The sequence below is a fragment of the Herpailurus yagouaroundi genome, unplaced genomic scaffold (assembly GCF_014898765.1).
Source record: "Herpailurus yagouaroundi ecotype Mexico unplaced genomic scaffold, PumYag 139, whole genome shotgun sequence".
Taxonomy (NCBI): domain Eukaryota; kingdom Metazoa; phylum Chordata; class Mammalia; order Carnivora; family Felidae; genus Herpailurus; species Herpailurus yagouaroundi.
This window is the reverse complement of record NW_024412394.1, coordinates 78,379,753-78,385,365: the sequence shown is the minus strand read 5'-3', so window position 1 is coordinate 78,385,365 and position 5,613 is coordinate 78,379,753.

The following is a 5,613-nucleotide window of genomic DNA, read 5'->3' as shown; positions in this document are numbered from 1 at the left end:
CAGTGCAATGTTCCTTGTACAAATTGTTCAGGCTTTCATTTAACTGAGTAAAGCCCTGGTCTAGAAAATGAATAGACAGCTCAATCCCCCGTAATCCACTGAAAGTTTGCCAGTTCTGCTACATCTGGACATAACTAATCCTGGGCAAAATCAGGCAATGGTGTGTCTTAGGTGTTCTATCACTTCTTTCTACTCGTCTTTGTCATGTCTGGGAGCATTGTTTTGTTTCCTTCTTACAGACTCATTTTCAACTGGCACTCAAATTCCTCCTAAAAGGTGCTCCTCCCCAGAGCTTTTGGTATTTGAGTTTGTTACTAGCACAAGCCAAAATGCCTTCAAGAAACACTAAAATAAAATTTCTGATTTGGGGTTAGTATGGAAAATGTTGATCAGCACGAACTTGCCGGCATCCTTCAATGAACACCAGCTGACATTCCAAGAGACCAGACATCGGTGGAAGCAGGAACTCCACTCCCATGCATTTGTTTCCCCCCCTTTCTTAGAGCTTCACTATTTGACTACATAGACTATTAACACAGTGTGATTTGCACCCACAAAGGGGCACGGCCAAGGCAATAGTAGCTTGTTGTAGAGTCTACAACACGTTCCTGCCATTCCCTGCCACTCTGTGGAAATTAGGCTTTCTCACCATGTTTCTTCCAGGGGACATTCAACTCTGACTTCAGTGGCATCTCTAAATGGAAAGACAGGAACACTGCTAGTCTCACTAACAAAGAAAAATAATGAGAAATAACTCTTACAAGCAGGAGTCTTTTTCAGTTGTTTCATAAATATTTCCCACCTTTCTTTATCTACTTTTCTAAATAATAACTAAAATAGGAGGTTAAGAAACCCTTGGGAGAAGGCACGCTGACATTGGGTGTGTAGCTTGGGAGGGAAAATCATGATGTGACAAGTCCATTCCTTGTATTTCATAAGCCTGTAGCAGTACCATACTGGCTCGGGCCTGTTTGCTTCTGACATCTTTTGGGTTGTTAATTTAGGAAAATATTACAGATTACAAGGGAACACGCCCCTTGTCTTCTATAGTAACCTCAGCCATCTTTCTTCTGGAGACCAGCAATTTTTAAAAAATCATTGTTGGATATTGTAGCAAGGGAAATGTTAACAGTTCCTGCGATTTACTTAATGGATAATTTTACTCTCTGCAGTCCGGGTAAATGACATTTATGTGAGATCTGGTCTATGTTGCTTAGGAAATGCCTTATTCAGAAAGAAGCCAAGCAAAATGTTCAACTTTTTCAGACTCTAAAATTTTCACCTTGTTTCTGATTGAAACATGATTCATTTCACATTCATGTATGGACTGGAGAGCTGCAGAGGAAGTGAGGCCAAGAGGTGTCATGGGCTCAGGCCATGTGGCCCTATGTTCTTTGTGTGTCTATGGTGGCAGAAATTTTCACAGCCACAGAAATATCTCTGTGGCCAAGCAGCTACAGACTGTCTAGTTAATGGAAGAAACACCCATGACTTTATAAGACAAAGCTTTTCTTAAACTAGAATGTGTACAGAGTTCCCAAGGCCATTTTGTTTCCATGTTGCAAATTAAGAGCAAAACGTCTTAAGGAAAAGCCACCCATTCCAACAGATCAGAAAGCTGTCTCAGAAAGCAGTCATCCTAAAGCTGGGTGTATTTTTCAGAATTGATAGCTCTCCTCAGGGAGGCTTTTAGGCACTGAAAGCCTGTAATTCCTGAGCAGTGCTCCAAACAGATCGACTTTCCTTTTATTACTTTGTTTTGAATTTTCCTGGGGTGGCACTGCAAATGTCTTGAGCATCTCTTTGTTCCTGTCAGGGTTTTATTTGTCTTCTTCTGTGTTAACCAGAGCCTGTGCTGCTGAATTTCGGCTGCCTGGTGCATTATCCAAACTGAACCGACACCCCCGCACGCTCGGAGAATCCCCAGCTCGATTCTTTCCATGTGGTAACCAGATTGCCAGCTCTCTTGATGATTCATCTGTACCGGTTTGCAGGATCTGGGGAGAGAAGTGCCCTGGCGAAGACAGGGCAGGGAGCTCCTCCTGTAATCCCAGTTTTGTCAAAGCTCAACCGCTGCCTTAGAAAGGCCAGTAGAGTTTCTCATCTGTTTCTTCATCAGCAAAATAGGAATCACCCTAGTATTATGGTACTTAATTTTGTTTTCTTTTATGAAGTGCTTTGAAGATGAGAAGAGTTGCATTTATTTTGCTCAGCAATTTAAGTTAATGGGGTCAGAAATATGACACATCCTGTGTTTGGTGGCACTTCTTTGATTTTCTTGCTCCGCCTACTCCTTTGCTTACACATTCAAATTCATCCCACCTTGTCATTGATGAGTATCTCCAGATGAATTTATTTGTGGTATTTTAATTCAAAATGTTATTAGTGAAATAAACAGGATGGACTTTAAGTTTTTTCTAGTCATCTGCCACTAGGTAGATTGTTGTTTAAATCATTCAGGAAAGCTGATTACATGTCTAATAAATCCATCCAACAATTAGAAATCATATAAGAAAGCTTAATAAAGTCATTTTAAAAATCAGAGAATCCGGGTGCCTGGGTGGCTCAGTTGGTTAAGCATCTGACTTCAGCTCAGGTCATGAATGATCTCACAGTTTGTGAGTTTGAGCCCAGCATCAGGCTCTCTGCTGTCAGCACAGAACCTGCTTTGGATCCCCTGTCCCCTCCCTCTCTCTCTCCCTTCCCTGCTCATTCTCTCTCTCTCTCTCTCAAAATAAATAAATACAATTATTTGTTTTTAATCAGAGAACAAAATAATGAAGTCACCTTTTTAGGTAATATTTAGAAGAGTCATTGGAATTCAGCTAATTCCTTAGTGTGTCTCATCTTTTATCAAGAATTGAGATAATATGTCAATGAAGTAAAGCATAAAAGTGCTTATTCTTATTCCCAATAGTCACTTAAATTCTGTTGTAGACACAAATATCATATATATTGAAAGATATATGTGCTATATGTAGTATGAGTGCAATGAACATACAAAGTGAAATGAAAATTTTTTGTTTTATCTATGCATATTTTTATTCAGCTTTCAAGAGTCAGAACAAAGAATTTTAGCCATAAATTGCACTCAAAAAAATATGAAAAAATTATCACAAGTGGCTTAAAAGACAAGTCTAATAAATTATCCAAAAGTGGAATTCAAAGGAGTGGAGTAGTAGAGTTTATGTTAATCTCTTGGCCTAAGTCCTGCTCTCTTTTCAGAATATTGGCTATTATTGCACTCATTTTTGATGAACTTAAAAACATTCATGATTATGTTTTTGTAAAATATATTTTATTTATTAAATTTTAGAGCATAAATGTTCTTTCAATTATTTCAGGTGAATATCCCACTATGATGGTTTATTTTATGTGTCACCTTATGTGGTACCCAGATGTTTGATCAAACACCAGTCTAGATGTTTCAGTGAAGGTATTTTTTAGGTGTGATTAACATTTAAATCAGTACATTTTGAGGAGAGCAGATTATCTTCCATAATATGAGGGGCCTCATCCAATCAGTTGGAGACATTAACAGAAAATGTCCCCCAAGGAAGAAGGAAATGTTTCCACACTGCCTCTGGACTCATAACTGCCATATCAAGTCTTTTCTGGGTCCCAGCCTGCCAACATACCCAGCATATATCAAACTTGCTTGCCCACACAATGGTGTGAATCAATTTCTTAAACTCTCTCCCTCTCTCTCTCTTTCTTTCTTGATAGGTACATGTTGATAGATAGAGGTAAGAGAGAGAGATGTATGGGGAGTGTGTGTGTGTATGTGTGTGTGGTGCGTATTACAGCCTATTGATTCTGGAAAACCTGAACTAATACACCTACTTTATTGTTATTATTTTTTTAAGCTTGAATTTTTTCCTTGGTCTTTACTTCATGAATCCCTCTACACACCTTCTTGGGTGATGCCAACTGAATCCATCAGTAGTCAAGGAATGCAGACGCAGGACAATGAGGGAATAGCAAAACAAAGAGTTGAGGAAATGAAGTAGAACTGTGCTCATGCCCTGGCTGTGTTTATACAAGGGCATTCCGTGCATTGCCATCCAAAAAGGAAAGGAAAAAGTGAATTTGACATACTCAGGCAGTGAGGTCTGTGCAATTAAAAACAGAGTTGAGCTGAACGCTGAGAAGAAACCATTGACACTCTTGGAATCATGTTTTTTTACTTTGTTAGTCATACACTATGTAAGTTACAATGTGATCCTGAATCACAAACGTCATTTATTTCCTGATTAGGCAATGCCATCTGAACTTTGGGCCTCCTTCTAAGAAGGCTTATATACCAGCAATCTCCCACAGCTGACAGTGTAGCTCTGTCAGCTTGACATAAGCCAATTCCTATTGTACTGAAATTGCTTCTCTCTGGATAACTGATGCAAAAAGTGTCACACTAAGAAGTTCAAAATGTCAGGAGGTTAGAGGCGTATGCTGACCTTGGTGAAAAATTGTCCAAGGAAACTGTTCTTACTGCATAAATATTCTTTTGTGGTTACTCGGGAGAGCTACTCTGAGAGACTTTATTTTACAGAAAACAACACATGACCAAGGATGAACTAGAGACTGGAGATCAAAAATCTAAATTTACAACTTTTACAAGCCCCAGAGTAGCCCAGAGAATATTGAATGAGCATTGTGTCTTGACATTGCAAAAATTCCCTCCATTACACAGTTGATTTGAACTTCCTATAGCAGGTCAACTAAGGGTCAGCCAATGCCATCCAAATTTAAGAGCATAGTTTACCTTTACATCCATGCACACATTTGTGTGAACTTGAACAACAAACCCAATCCTGCTTCTTGGCATAAGAGGACAAGTGATATTTAGCTTAGACTTGTTGTGGAATGCTAGCTTTCTGAAAAGGGTCAATGATCTGCTCCTCACCAATATTGGGAACTCCCTCAACGTTCATTTTGAAAACATATTTTAAATAGATGGGAAAAGTCTTTAAGTCATGCTATCTAATTCTCATTCAGATTTGCCATGTATGAGTCGCCAGGAACATCAAAATGAAGGATTCGGCCCTTTGGAGAATCCAAAATGGAAACAAAATAAAGCCTGCATCATTCTAAGAGGAAAGAGGTAACAACTAGCATAGTTGAGTATCTATTACATACTTTTATCACTTTGTATTAACTGTCTATTCTCACAACTTTATGTTGAGTTGATATTATCTGCACTTTAGGGTGACCAATCTGAAGCCCAGGAGTTTTAGTAATTTGCCTATTCCACACAGCTCACAGGGTGAGAGAGGCAAGATGCTCTTTTCCATAAATCCAAAAAGAAAAGAAGGTGAAATCATTTTTTTGCATCCTGGACTTTTTGATAAATAATTTATGTATCATTTATATATCACAGTATGGCTCACAATAAGCAAAACAAGTTGACTTCAACTGAGTATTTTTCCTCCCAGAAAAAATAGAATATATTTTTACATATTGTGAATAAAATTGAAATGAGCATGACAGTATTTGGTTTGGATAAAATAGAATATATTTTTAAAAGACTGCACATTTGTTCCAAATGTTTTCTGAGAAGCGTTGCACTGTTAACTGCTTCACATGATGACAGGAGCACCATTTGGAGGAAATGAT